Here is a 14,571-nt window from a genome sequence, read left to right on the forward strand (position 1 = left end):
CTGCATGGGGTTTTGAGCAACCAGGTCTAGTGGAAGATGTCCCTGCCCTTAGCAGGGGGTTTGAACTGGATGGTCTTTAAGGTCCCTTCCATCCCAAACCTTTCTGTGATTTTATGACTAAATCCTGATGATTGGTGGCCTTAAAATCCTTATTGCCTGAACATTGCAACACTTACGCAGATCCCAACATAGAGGAAAAGATTCTGCAGCTTCTGATGCTCAGCCAAACTGTGGACCACAACTTGTGGCCACATTCTGGGGGCAAGTCATATAAAAGGTGATAGATGGAGGACAAAAGTCTGGTTCTACTTTGTGTAGGGGTGGTTTAATGTTCCACATCAAATAGCTTCAGTGACTGTTACACATGATCACTCTTCTCTCAGACCACACTTCCTACGGACATCAAAAATGGTAATCTTTATCTGTCTCTCGATCGTGGTCAGATAACAGATGCAGGCTTTTATTGTGGTAGAGTGACCCACACAAGTAGCTACAGAAGAGCAAAGTGAGAATCCTCGCAAGACTTTCTCTTCCTGGAAACACTCCAGGCACACAGAAGGGGGAAGCCTTAAGTATCTCATCTGGTTTTTGCATTATACCATTGCAGACAGTCCTTCTGTATGGACTGATGGGGGAGGAGCTGGAGGACTGGGAGAAAAGAAAAATTGCAAATAGCAGAGGTGGAAGCCTTTCTTAGGAGAGGAAGTAAAAGAGAGAGGAGGAAATGAGCTTGGGATCTGCTTTTTTATTCTGTTTTTATTGTATAAAGTTGAGGGACCAGCCACATTCAACCCTAGTATTTTCCCTCATGAGTTCTGAAAACTGTACCAGTGATGTGTGGGTTTTTCTCTTTTTTACAGAAGTTATTTCAGGAGCAACATCACCAGGTGGCGAAGAAAATCTTTAGCTTAGTCTTTTATTCTCATGATAGACACCGTGGCATCCTTGATCTGGTTTCCTACCATAATTCATCTTTCCCATGGGAAAATATATTCCCAGCTTCTCTTCTTGTTGTCCCTGTGCAGAAAAAAGTCAATGTTGCCTCAATATTCTCTGACTTCAAACTATGCAGCCTCAGAGCATGCTAGAGCTTGGATATTTATGTGAGTGGCAAGGCAGGAAGGTTTAGTCCTGACAATTATATTGAAAGCAGGTCCACGCAGCCCCCTAAATTTTAGAAGCATGTGAGAATGAAGAATGGTTTACATTGAGGAAACTATGCTAGGAACTCTTTTGAATGCTCTGTGGCCATAAAGGACTGCATTAGGTTGTTCCTGGGGTTTTAAATTAGTGTCTCCTATAGAACAGATGTTTCATGCATGTTATGTGCAAAGAGCCAATTATATACACAAGTCGTGTAAATTTTAGCTATAAATGAAATGCTGTATATACATATAAATGCTACTCTAGAAACATTTGTCTTGGTTCTCCCTTTCTTAGACAGCATGTATCAGTACTGCTGCTGGGAGGTGGGCATGTGTTTGGGTTTGGGTTGTGCTTTGTTTCCTCTCATTGTTTTCTTCAGTGAGGAAAGGAGATTGGATGAAACTCTTTTCTGGTCTCTGTTGACATCAGCACATTCGATCTGCCTGCGTCCAAAAGAATTATGTCAAAGCAATTGCCTGCATTTGTTTCTTAGCGTGTTCTCCAGCAGCACTGTCGCTTCAGGGTCAGACTGGAATACATTAAACTGGAATTGGGGCAGAAACTGCAGCCAGCCTCAGGTCAATGATGCCTCTTGAGATTTGTGAAAGTGACACTTCTGGGGTTCATTGCATTAAATTCCATAGCATTTCTGTGTCTAGTCTGGGTGAATTACAAAGGCAGATGGGATGATTAGTTTCACATTCTCCCATTTAATTCTGTGTCTATGTGTCTAGAATAAAAGGACAAGCTTTGCATCTGATTTATTTTTTAATATTTAAAAAAAAGGGGGGTTTAAATCCGTGTATTAAAGCTCTTTGCTTCTATGTAGTTTTTATCATTTCTAGTTAGGAAGTTACTTCATCTGTAAAATTCTGTTTCTGGAGTCTAGCCTATGTGATCCTTGGTACATCTTTTGACATAAGCCTTTACAAGGTTTAAAAACACAGTTTGCACATTTGCTTAACAGAACATCCTCATGCTGTAGGATGTAGCTGGGGTTGTGCCAGAGGAAGAGGGAGAAAAATCCATCCAGGAGGACAGAAAGTATAAAGATGCAAAAATGCACAATTCAAACTGTACTTTTGCAGGCTCGGATTCATCTTTTATTAGTAGCTCTGAAACCTTGTCTTCGACCAGCTTTCCCTAAACTTCTGCTTTATTAGTGACTAAAGAGTTGCCAATCACAGTTTTGAGTCTTGAGAACTGTTGACAGGAATGCCGGGTATAGCAGAGGTGAAGAGGTGGGGTGTGTGTGAATGCATGTACACATACACGTCCATACACACCACACTTGGACAGGCCTTCTTCATCCCTAAAATTTTTACAAACTTTCTTGTTGTAGTTCACTCTGCAGAAGCTTTGTACTATATGTTTGCTGAAGACAGGATGTTTCTTTAATGTTTGTAACATATGACCAAGATTTTACTGTGCTGTGCATGCTGTGTTTTAGCAGGCACCACTTACTGAGCCGTAACCAAAAGTTTGAAAAACACTTTTTTTTCCACCTGTTGAACATAAAAATGACTGCAGAACCATAATTAAATTTAATTAGATGTTTGTATGAAATAACGCCTTCTAAATCTCTGGAGTGGCATATGTGAACTAGTCCTGAGCTCAAGTAATTGAGATTATTTTATCTGTTTTATTTGCAGAATTTACACTGTGGCATTCAGTCATAAGTGGGTTCATTCCAGAAGCTTAAAATGAGATGATGCCAGCAACTGGCACAAATCAAACACTTCCAGCCTTCCCACTCCTGCACACTGATAGGATTAATACTTTCTGGCCAAAGGCCCAGGTTAAGAAAGACAGCACACACAAAAGCTTGCACTGCTTCCTTAAAAAACACCAAATTTAAATATTGGCAGGCTGTGGGATGAAGCAAATTCGGTTACCAGGGCCCTACAGCTGAACACATGGTCCTTAGGAACCCAAATGCCCAACCCCAGCCTTGCGACAGATAGCCAGAAGCTTTCTTGGCAGCACCCAGTTCCCTGGCATGGAGAAAGGGAAGGAGAAGACAGGTAGATGTCCTGAGTGACCTGGGAGGTTCCTGCAGGGGTAATGCTCACATCCACTCATTCTGCTTAAAGCATCTAACTTGTTTTCCTGAAGAAGGTAGGTAGTCCACTGGTTCATCCTGAAAGGATGAATTTGGTAGAGGAAATATCTGTGAGGTCTGGAGGACTCTTTTCCTCAGCATAGTTCTCTGAGATCACCTTCTGTGGCCAGGGAATGCTGGGATGAGATCCCAGCCAGATCCCTGGGACAAGGTCCCAGTGGCAGGCAGCAGATGAAGTGAATTGCTGAAACAAGGAGTCACCGGTGTTTTCTCAGTGGCAGAGCTATAGTAACACACATTGATTTCCCAAAAGTAGTTTCCTTGGTGTCTCAGTGTGAGGAACTGTGTACAGTGAGGTTTTGTGTGGAGCCACACAAAACTGTGTGCTGGGAATTGATAGAGGCCACCTGCAGATCCTGCAGAAGATGGATAGTCGGGTGTCATCTGTACTTAGATGGCACCTCATCCCCAAAAGCCTGGGGTTTCCCCAGAGATGGTTTTTAAGATATGGGCAGGAAGGCTGCCAGGATTACAACCTGGAGAGCAAGGAGAAGGAGAGTTTCTGGGTGACAACACAAAGCATAGTGTGATTTAGTGACCACTCAGCTCACCTGCAGGAGCTCCTGCTTTGTAACAATTAACCCAAGCCATGTGGGCATGCATCCTTTTTGAATCAAGCACAGTTACTTTCACAGCTTTGCAGAGGTGGGCAGTATATCATAACCTGTGATGCAAAGGGTTAATCACTGGTTAACTGCCTATAACACATCATTGCTGAACAAGCAGAACAAACTTGCCTGTTCACAGTCTGGATTGGAATAATTTTCAGTCCTGATGCAATTTCTACCTTTGCTAAATCAGAGCCTGCTGTTATCAAATTTATTCAGTGTAAGAATACTGTTATACCATGTGCAAAATAACAAAATTCCCTCTAAGATTTTTGTCTATAACAAAGCCTTCTGTAGACCAGTGTTTTCAGTTATTTAATTTCTCTTCCCTGAATACTCTTCCAGTTTTTCCAACACTTTTTTTGTAAAATGGAGCAGCAGAACCTGATACGTATTCATGGAGCAGAGGAACAAGAACCAAACACAGCGCCACCGTAACCTACCTACTCATCTTTTGATTTTCATTTGTTTGTACAGCTGAGGCTTGCATTAGCCCTTTTGGCCACAGCCTTGTGTGGGGAATTCATGTCGAGCTGATTGCTTCCCAGGACCCCGGGTCTCATATTCAGTGTCTGCTTCGGAGGATAGAGTCCTCTCTCTCCCTCTCATCCTGTAAGTATGGCCTGTATTCATCATTCTAATAAGGTGATTTTTGTATTTGGCCATATTAACACCTAAGCTGGTTTCTCCCATCTGTCTACAGACCCCAGTTGCTCTGTGTCAGGCTTGTTCTTTGTTTTCTGCTATTCCCAGTCTTATGTCTAGCCACAATGATTTAACTTTAATCCAGGTCACTGATAAGGCTATTGAATAGTAAAGGTATGATCACCAATGCCTGTGGAACCCAATAGGAACGCATCTGTTTGCTAATAAATAGTTTCCCATTTACAGATACACATTGGTTTCCTTAATTTATCAGCTTTTTAGTACTTCTAATATGATGGTGGACTCAAAAGTAACTTCAGTATAAAATAGGTTTACAGGTTTTAGCCTGGTCTTATACAGTGCTCTCCACCAATGGAGTCCTGCTCTCCATGTACAGATGGAGATACCCCATATAGGCTTGAAAGCATTCATAAAGGTGTTCTACAGAACAAGTCAAATGACTTAGATTTGTAATACTGTTAACAATACTGCCTTCATCATTGTAATTTTTGCAAGAAATTACATCAGATTAGCTTCACAGGATCTGTTTTCCTTAAAGCCCAATTAATTGACTTCAATTACAGAGCTTTAAAAAAATTACCAATTGAGACCTATGTTGGTTGTTGTATCCTCTGCAAAATACTGGAAACTCATCCAACTGGCCTCTAATTACTTTTTACCCTTCTCAAATAGTAGCCCAGTATGAGCCTTCTTCCTCTTCCCCAGGGGCCAAGAACTGCTTTAGAGGCAGTAGCAGCTCCAAGGCTGCCTTTGTAAACCTTCTGAGACAAGTCTATTTCTAGCAACTAATCTGAATCACCCAGAATCGTTTATCTTCTGCTTAACGTCCCCTCCCAGGGGCTGCTGTGGTGGGAAGCTATTTCATTATTATCATCATAAACTGATCACCCAGCCTTTTACCTGTGTGCTAATCAGAAACATTTACTGAATAACTTCTGCTGCTGTCATATCATTATGAACGATTCTACGATTTTTATTCTTCAGGATTCATCTTTCATAATCAGTTTAGAAAAATAAAAAATGTATTTCTGATTTTCTGATTTTGTGCCTTTTTTTTTTTGTATCTTCTTGATTCCTCTATATAATCTTTATTTTAGCTTTTTTGCTTCTTCTTATCTTTACCTCTTTCCCCTTTCACGTATCAGTTGTCTATATAACATTTTATATGTTTTTTTCACTTCCCTGGTGAACCCAGCTGTTGGGTTTTTTTTGTTGTATGTTATTTTTATCTAGCCCATTTCCATGGTTGTAACACTGTAGGCATTTAGGAAATGTCTTAAACTGTTTGCAGATGTCAGCAGCTTTCTGTATGTGCTGCCTTCAGCCTGATTTGACTCCTATTTGCTCTAGTTTTGTGAAACCGCTTCTCAGAAAGCATGCACTAGGATTTTAATTTATGTATCTATAAAGAGCATATGCTCACATTGTGTAAAATTCTGGTCTGGATTTGATTGCAGACAATGTTAGATATTTGCACAGGAGGCGTTGGTCTTTTTCAGTCTAAACAGCCAGTAACCTTCTGGTTTGTGATCGTTTCCTCTCTAGTGAGACAAAAGTCCCGAGTAGGGATGCTCTCGCTCCTGTGCTAAACCACATATGACTCACGGGCAGCTCAGGTGTAGCTACATCATGGGACCAGCGGTGAGTTGTGCTTGTGCTGGCACTGCAGCTCCTGCCCATTGCAGCCCCTGGCTGGGGCAGGAAGTGAGTGGGTCCTGCTGCATGTGGGGTGGGTGCCTGTGTGGCCACCATGGGGTTTAGCTTGTGTGTGGTGGAGTTCAGCTCTTCACCTTGTGGTGATTGTGCTGTGAACTGCTCCTGTCTCCTTTGGTGCTGCGAGGCCTATGCTGTAGATGACTCATGCAGCTAGTTGGCAAGAGCCTAATTTCACAGGGTTATCCTTCTCTGAAATTAAGAGTTAGTAACTTGTCATTTGTAGCCCTTTGGAAAGTACAGGCCTGTGTTAGTGCTAGTGACATAAGGTCTCCAGAGTAATGCAAAAAGGGATTTTTTACTTCTCGTATGTAAGTGTTGAAGAAGCTCATCATCCCTTTACTCTCCAAGATAATTTATTTCCAAGTTGCCAGTCATTCTGATGTCATTGTGACACGTATGGCCTGGTACCACCCTCTTCCATTTGGAATTTTTAAATCGGCTACAGCTGTTTCTGTTAATAATATAATAATCTAAATATAGCTGTTATTTTTGAAGAGTACTGTTTTGCATTGCTACTTTATAAGCAGAGGGTTATCAATTTTTTTCAGAATCCTGTAATTAGCATATAAGCAACTGAAAAGGGTCATCTTCTCACAGCCTCTGCTTGGGTTGATGTTCTCCTTGATAACATGGTTTGTGCTGAATGTGCTTGTGGTTGCTTATTTGACCTGATTCTCCCAGCCAGCCTGGCTTATAGTGTCAATTTGTTCCCTATCAAAAGGTCCTTTTCCCTTTATAACACAATCTACAAATCTGACATCTGTCCCCTGTGCTGTGGGGACAGCACAGTTGTTAATTTCAGTGGCCTTCAGTTTTTTGTCTCTTTGTGCTAGGAAACAGGGAGGAACTACAGACAGGATCTCCAGATCTCCTGAACTGTTGAGAGTTGTGTATTTCACAAGGTGTATCACAGAGCAGTCATTTTCAGTGAAACCCTCCTTGTCTGCTCCAGATCACCATCCAGTCCTACACTAGCCTTTTTGTTGTAAATACACAGGAATAGGGAAACCTCTATGGACTCTTCCTCACGCACTGAGGGTGATATGGTGTGGGATATACCTTTTGTCAGTTGGGTTCAGCTTTCCTGGCTCTGTCCCTTCCCAAATCTCCCCCTGCCTACTTGCTACAGTGGCAGAGTGAGAAACGAAGAAGGTCTTGATGCTGTGTGAGAACTGCTCAGCAGTAGCTTAAGCATGGGTGAGTTATCAATGTTTTGGTCACAAATCTAAAGCACAGCAGGGTTTGGGATGCTATGGAGAAATTGAACCCTGTCCAAACACAGTAAACTTACCTAAGATGTCATCTAGCAGTAAGCTGTCATATACTGTAACCACAGTGGCAGCAGCTGGGTTTAAGAAAACAGGTCTCACTAGAGAACTTTTCAGTGGGTGTGTGAGCACAGGCAGAGTTTCTGTGAGTCCCCATTACTGGTGTAGTCAGTACCTTAAGCACTCATTGCCTTTATCACAGTGTGGTTGCCACCCTTTTTGCTGCCTGTCAGCAACTTTGCTGTTGTAGCTGAAGCCATGCAATGATGGTGAGAAAGCTGGGGGTTTCTTTGTGGGAGGGCCACAGGCAAATTTTTGCCCATGTTTAGGAAGGAGAGTATTTTTTTTCCCCAGTGTAGCTGGACAAATAAGGGATTTAAATAACTCTTTTAAAATGTTAGCAGTAGCAACCTAGAAGAAATGAGAGCCCCTTCAGGAGGGAATGGTGTCTGGAAGGGTCTCAAAGCCATCTCCTGATTTGAGACTCAGCTTGCTCCCTTTTTATTGCTGTCACATCCTTCAAGTTCTTCCGTCACAAAACAGAAATCGGACAAGGCAGAGAAGAGGTTAGTTTCACTCCTGCATGGGCAAAGGGGGATGGGGAGGAGCAGTGAGAGGTTTTTTTGAGAGATCTTTTTTTATGCCTCTTTCATAGTCCACAGTGGCAAACAGGCAGAACTTCTGCACTGTGTCCTTCCCCTTACCCCCCTTCCTTCGCTGCCCATCCTGGTTTGGCACTCTGCTCCGTGCTGCTCCCATACTGTGGGTCAGATGAACACTCATTAATCCTGGGTGGATTCTAAAAATAAGAATTGAAAGAAAAAAATCAGAACAGTGTGAATCAACCTGCAATCATCGTTCTGTTCTCTAATGGGAGAAAAGAAGGAGGAAATCAGTGGAGACACTGTTTTACTTCTTCTCTTTCCAAGACAGAATTATTCTAGCATTTGCAGCAGTTGTTCTCTTGCTATAGGTTTTCTAATTTACACACTTGAAAGGCACTTTAAAATTTAGGTGCATTAGCTCAAAAGGCTTATGCAGACCATCCACCCACTTCTCTCTGCTCATGAATAAGGCTACCACAAGCAGCCTGATGAAGGAGGAATGTAGCTCAAAATCACACTTGAATTTACCTGGTGTTCTCATGTGCTACTCAGAACCAAGGATAGATCCATCCTTTGCGGGGGGGGGGGGGGGTAACTATAGAGCAAACAGTGTGTTTACTGTGTTCAGGTGCTACCATTAGTTCTTAATTTCAAATATTCCTTTAACTCATTTTAAGCATGAAAAAAATCCTATGTGCAGTTTTGAGTCTGACTTGCTCTTCAGTTTATGAGCATAAAACCTGCAAGCCTTCCCTCTCAAGTTAGTACATGTAAGACTCTTTCTTTTAGATTACAAGTGAAGTTTGAATGCTGGTGGGAAAAAAAAAAATAACCACAGAAGAACCTTTTCTCAGAACTGCTGCATTTTTCCAGGGCATGTTTTTTTCAGAGTAATAAAAGCCCTGAGACAGTACAAGGCATAACTCAGCTGCTGTAACTTTAAGAGATTGCAGCGTGAGCCTTTAATTGCTTCTTGTGTTTTGTTCTGGTTTGGTTTTGCTGAAAGGGATGTATCAGAGGGAGTGGAAGAGAATTCACTGTTTTTTGAAAAAGATGAGGCCCCGACATTCACAGACTTGGCTGGCAAAGAAGCTGCACAAAACCAAAGGGTGGCGATGTGTCCTTTCACGGGCAGTTCGGAGGGTTTGTCTTCTCTTCTTGCACTGGGGAGCTTTTGATTACAGCTGCTCAAACAGCATTGTGGTAATGCAGCTTCCTGTGGCCTTGCCAGGTGACCTCCCCACCAGACAGCTACCAGCCAGTCCCACCACCACCACTGCCCCTCAAAGAACACATGGATATGGTTATTGCTCCTCCTGCCCAGCTGGAACACTGACGTCCTTTTTCCTCTCTAACTTGTAATAAATAGATCATACAGCTATATGGATAATAAACAGATTGTCTGGGTTGTAATAAATCTCTTGCCAGAGAGAGACCAAAACATTTATCACTCTTCCTTCCTGGCCCTGAGTGGCCACTCGCCATGCCCCACGGACATCTGTGCTCACAGCCTCTGGCAGAAGCCAAGGCTCTGGTTGGAGCTCAGTGAAATCCTTCCACATGCACCTTCTCTTCCCTGGTCCAGACCCCTGAGGCTGACTTAAATTAAACAGGCAAGGTGAAGCCCAAACCTTCATTTTTCATAACTGACTTTTAGTTCCGGTCCCAAAGGGGAAAAGAGGGAAGGCAAGCACAGAGCCACACTTTGCAGGCATGTGTTAAAACTTAAACCTTGTTTGTAGTGTCAGGAAGCTGTTGTTTCCAGGGCTGCATCCCCAGTCACTCAGGAATGGGGAGGAACAGCAGGGCAGAATATGGCACTTCAAAGTTCCTTGCAGGGTCTGCTCTTCTCACAGCAGCAGGAGCTGCTCCCTTTCCTGAACCCCTTCTGCCACCATTGTAGAAGACTTCCAAAGCAACTTAAGCTGACAAGAAACAATAGTAAGAGCACACCAGCACTGTAAAAGGCATTTGCTTTGAACCAGGGCAGTATGGCAGCAGGAGCTCTTCCTGCTCATCCAGCCATGGATGTCCATGGACACTGGGCAGTAGCCTGGCTTTTGACTGTTGCAGATGAACAACTGAACTGCTGGGTTTTTTTCTGCTCAGCCCACTGAAGCAGAATCTGGGAGTGAAGCATTAAAGGACTCCCTTAAAAAATCAAATTAATGCAGCCGAGGAATTTTTGAGTGTTGTTTTGAAACATACTTGAAGTTTTGCCCTGGTGTTTCTGGCTTTTTGTTCAGGAATATGACTTTGTGTATATGAGATTTTCTGCATATCTTTAACAGTCAGAGGGCATCCAGTGGTAGTACTGTGTCTTCTCTGATTTACATTTTTCAATGCAGCATGACAGGTGTGGTGCACATGTACATTTGCAAGAATTCTACACAAATCTCCATCTTCGTTCAAGGCTGAACCAGATCTATCATATTGCAATAAAATTATATTCTTTCTAGATCGGACCTTAGTATAGAAATTATATGTATACATAGTAACCGGCAACCCACAAGCCTGAGAAATAATGAATAACACCCAAGAGTCTGAATTTTAAAGTATTTGTTGTATCTCTCTGACCTAAAAATTGTGGAATTACTGGCTAAGCTGGGATGTAGGCAGTTCTCTAAAATGTCCCAGAGTTAATAGATAAAAACAAAAATAATGCAATAAGTGCGGCTGTTTTATTCCATCTGTTTCATTTGAGTTGGCTTGAAACTGATGCAGTATTAATTCTGGAAATCCAAAATGCTCCCATCAGCATAGATGTGAGTCAAAGAGAGGTCAGCGAGCAGACAGCATGAGAATTACTGACCTACATAGGACTGGTTTTAAGTGCCTGTTTGTTGCCCAACTTGGAATGCCTTCCTAGTGACTTGTAATAGTCAAAGTGGGTGAGTGAGACTTTTCTGAAAATTGGGGAGTTTAATGTGTCTCAGAGTTGTGTTTCAAAATATGTAATCCATCAGTTTCTCTCTAGGGAGCTACTAATAGGACATGGAAAGTAAGACATTTCAACTTCAGGGTAAATTTCTGTGTTGATTATTCCCTCTATACAGCCTGCAGGAGGCATTCCACAGTCATTTTTAAAGTCTCTTTTAAAAATTCTTGGAGTTCTTATTCTTGGAAAGCCTTTTCTGTCCTCCTTGAATCTTCACGGTAACTCAGAATGTGGCATTTTGAATATTAAATCCTACGGTAGCTCATAAAATTTGGTTTATTTGATGTCACAGACTGATAGTTCTGTGATGCTTTCAGCAAAACATAAAGCACCAAGAAGTCAGCCCTTAGAGATTTCATTTTTCACAACCATGCTGGATGCAACCCTTAGTTTGATTCATGCCTGTTCACCACAGAGACTGAATAAAAGCCAAGGAGTTTGTGCGCTGATTTCCTTTTAACATAACTATTTCTTAACTCAGCTTCCCTGCTGATGCTTTCCAGACAGGATTTGTAAGACTTGGTCAGAAAAAGGCAGTTGACAGTTACCAGTCATCCAGCCTATTCCTTTCATGTTTTTTACTGAGAGAAGTTATCTTAAAAATATGCCATCAGATTTCATTCCAGAGAAATCCAGGAGGAAGGAGAATGCACCCTGCTGGGTCTGAACCTGCTCCCCATCTCTTCAGCAGGCTGGAGCCTCCTCCTGTGCCAGTTCCCTTTCCTGTGCAAGGGGTTGAAGGACAGAGGCCAGAGCATGGATCGAAGGGTGCAGAGCAGACAGTTTTTTCCCTGCATCTCCCACTACCTTTCTCTCAAACACTCTTAGGAGCTATTTTCTCTTATAACTCTAAAAAAAGTAGGTTCTGAAGATGTACCATAATTCAGAGTTTCAGCTGTGGGTTGCAAAAGCTTATGAGAAAACTTTTGATACTCTGAAGGAGTGAATTTACACCATTCTTCCCCCCATCCATATGCTTACTACTGCAGAAGCAAAGGTTAATCAGTACTTTTTGCTTTTCAGATATCACATGTTGGAACTTTTACTTCTAAAATAGAAGTATGAAAAAAAGGAATTTTCCTGCTACTCTTGAACTTTTCCTAGGTTTGGATTAGCTAGCAGAGGACTGCTTTTGTTTTTGTTAATGGAGTGGATGTCTGGCTTTGTTGGGTGTTTCAGTTTTGGCTTCCATTTTGAATCAAGAACAAAAAGAAAAACCAAAGTAGGATGATTTACAGTAATAATCTCCTTAGCCTTCATCTGTATCCTACCTGAAAGTAATAAGGTGCTATGACTATATAAATTATTAATAATGACATAATTAATTTTATATCATTGTCGACTAATGTTTCCACAATGTGGGTGGAAACTACTCTTCTGGTTAGACACATGTTGGATTGCTTGCAGTGTAAATGTTGGAGTCCAAGAAATGTAATCAGGACAAGAAAGGAGACAAATAACATGTTTATTTTCATTTGTCTCTAAGGAAGTCTCAAAACCCATGAAAACGGGGGGTTTTATGTTTTCATGAAAACACATGTTTTACACTGCCCATAAAAACACAGCTTCAAACTAAACAAATTGAACTTGCTTGCATTAGAAAAGTTCATTTTAATTAGGCCAGTTACATACCTTTTAACATGACCAGTGTCAGACTATGGTATTGCTGTGTGACCCATAACTCACACATCCGAGAAATGCTGCCTTTCCTATTGGAAATGGAATAAAAACTTGTTCCCTTACTGTAAGATGCACAGCATGTTGGATGAACAACATTGTGTGCTCATCTCTAGAGAGTTTAGTGTAAAACAACTCCAGATTTTGTTTGGTGATCTCAGAGCTGGCTGAATAATTCCAGCCTTCCACATCTCCCAATGCTGACATGCAGGGAGATGAAACTTTTGGATATTAAAAGCCTGCTCTGTGATACTGAAGGAGATTAGTTTTTGGATTCCATTCATTGACACAAAGGCCGATGCTGAATGGAGGTGATATTTATTGTCTATGAAACCCCTGAGTAAGCTGAAATCACTTTAGGCATGTACATGCATACATGTATTCTCTCACATTTAGCCAACTCCCCACAATGCTGTTTCTTTGAGCCAAGAACAGACAACTTTCAGGGACTTGGCTTGAAAAGATGTGTGCATGTAACACCCTCTGTCACATTTTACAAGAGGCTGCAATCAAGCAGTCTTTATACTTGGATTGTCTAGACACTGTGACAGTGGGAGGGGACAAGTGAAAGAAAAAGCCTTTTTTGTCAGTCGTTCACTCTGCATCAAATTCTCCTTCCTGGTGTGCTGCCGTTGCCAGCAAAAAGATCAAGCAAGCAAAAACCAAACAAAAATCAAGAAATTCATAATTCACTAGTTCTCTATGCATACCATTCCTAGTAATAAAAACCCAAACCATTTTTTAAACTACCAGTACATATGTATACCATCCCCTTGTTTATTCACTTTTTTCAGAATTAATACTTTTAGCAGTTTTTGCAGCTGATATGTCATTTTAACGTTTTCCTTATCAATGTGTAAATGAACTATGTAGGGTTGTCTTGTCAGCAGTTGTAAATTTATACGTGAAATATTCCCGGATTTCAGTGGGGATTTTTTTTTCCCTGCTCAGCTGAATGTTTGTGAATGAGCAACAAGAAAACCACTTTCCCTCCCACTGGTCTCCCAGATTTCATGTTTCCTATCTCTTTTTTTTCTTTACTTTTCTTCTCTACTTTTTTCATGAAAGCACATGGGGAAAAATAAGAGGAGAAACAGAGCTGGGAGGGAAAAGGGAGGAGGTGATAGCATTTCACAGGGATGTAAGTCTGCAAGCCAACAAAAAGGCTGTGAAATTCTTCTTTAAACAGTAAATCCTGCATATCACTTCGTTGCTTTGAGGTGAATAAGCCCATGTTGCAGCTTTAAGCAGGCTGATTTAATGGCTTACTCTTCCCTCTTCAGGTGGTCAGCACCTCTCTGCCCTTCCTGTTGAGCTGGGATTTCTCTCGTGGTAACTCCTACGCAGCCTTTGCTCGCTGCCCATGTTTTGTTCTCTGCACATCACAGCCACGCTTTCACAGACGTGTAGCAGGGTCCAAGTAGTGAGTCCCAGACTCATCCCTCCTGCCCAAAGCCTTCTGGGCTCTGCCCATGCTGAGAGCAGGGAGATGAGCCATCACCCCACGGGGCTCTTGCCTTCCACTGCTTCACTCCCTGGCAGTGCCATAGGACTCCTTGGTTCTGAGCGAGGAAAACCTCACTTCTGAATGACATCTCCAAACAAAGGGTCTCCAGAGCCAGACCATCCTGCTGTTGAAATGATAAAAGCAGTAGTCATGTCTCCACAAGCAGTTTTTCACAGCTGATATGAAGCTGGCCAGGGCACCTCTGCACCTCTCATGGTCCCTGTGGGCTCACCTGGTGTCACTACTGGTCCTGGGGATGCACAATACTCTGCACCTCCAGCTCCAACCCAGCTTGCAGGGCAAGCAGAGGAGGAAGGT

At 42.1% G+C, this 14,571-nt stretch overlaps 1 protein-coding gene across 4 annotated transcripts in view; it reads left to right on the forward strand.

Moving 5' to 3' along the window:
* Window positions 1-14,571, forward strand: part of FYN (FYN proto-oncogene, Src family tyrosine kinase) — a 137,751-nt gene that overhangs the window by 80,756 nt on the left and 42,424 nt on the right. For 3 of the 4 annotated variants that reach the window (XM_069010963.1, XM_069010966.1, XM_069010964.1), the window contains exon 3: window positions 4,354-4,488. The exons of the other annotated variant lie outside the window; for it this stretch is intronic. The gene's annotated coding sequence lies outside the window, so the exon portion shown is untranslated. The remainder of the gene's footprint in view (window positions 1-4,353; window positions 4,489-14,571) is intronic. 4 annotated transcript variants of the gene reach the window in all.

This window comes from Aphelocoma coerulescens, chromosome 3, assembly GCF_041296385.1.
Source record: "Aphelocoma coerulescens isolate FSJ_1873_10779 chromosome 3, UR_Acoe_1.0, whole genome shotgun sequence".
Taxonomy (NCBI): domain Eukaryota; kingdom Metazoa; phylum Chordata; class Aves; order Passeriformes; family Corvidae; genus Aphelocoma; species Aphelocoma coerulescens.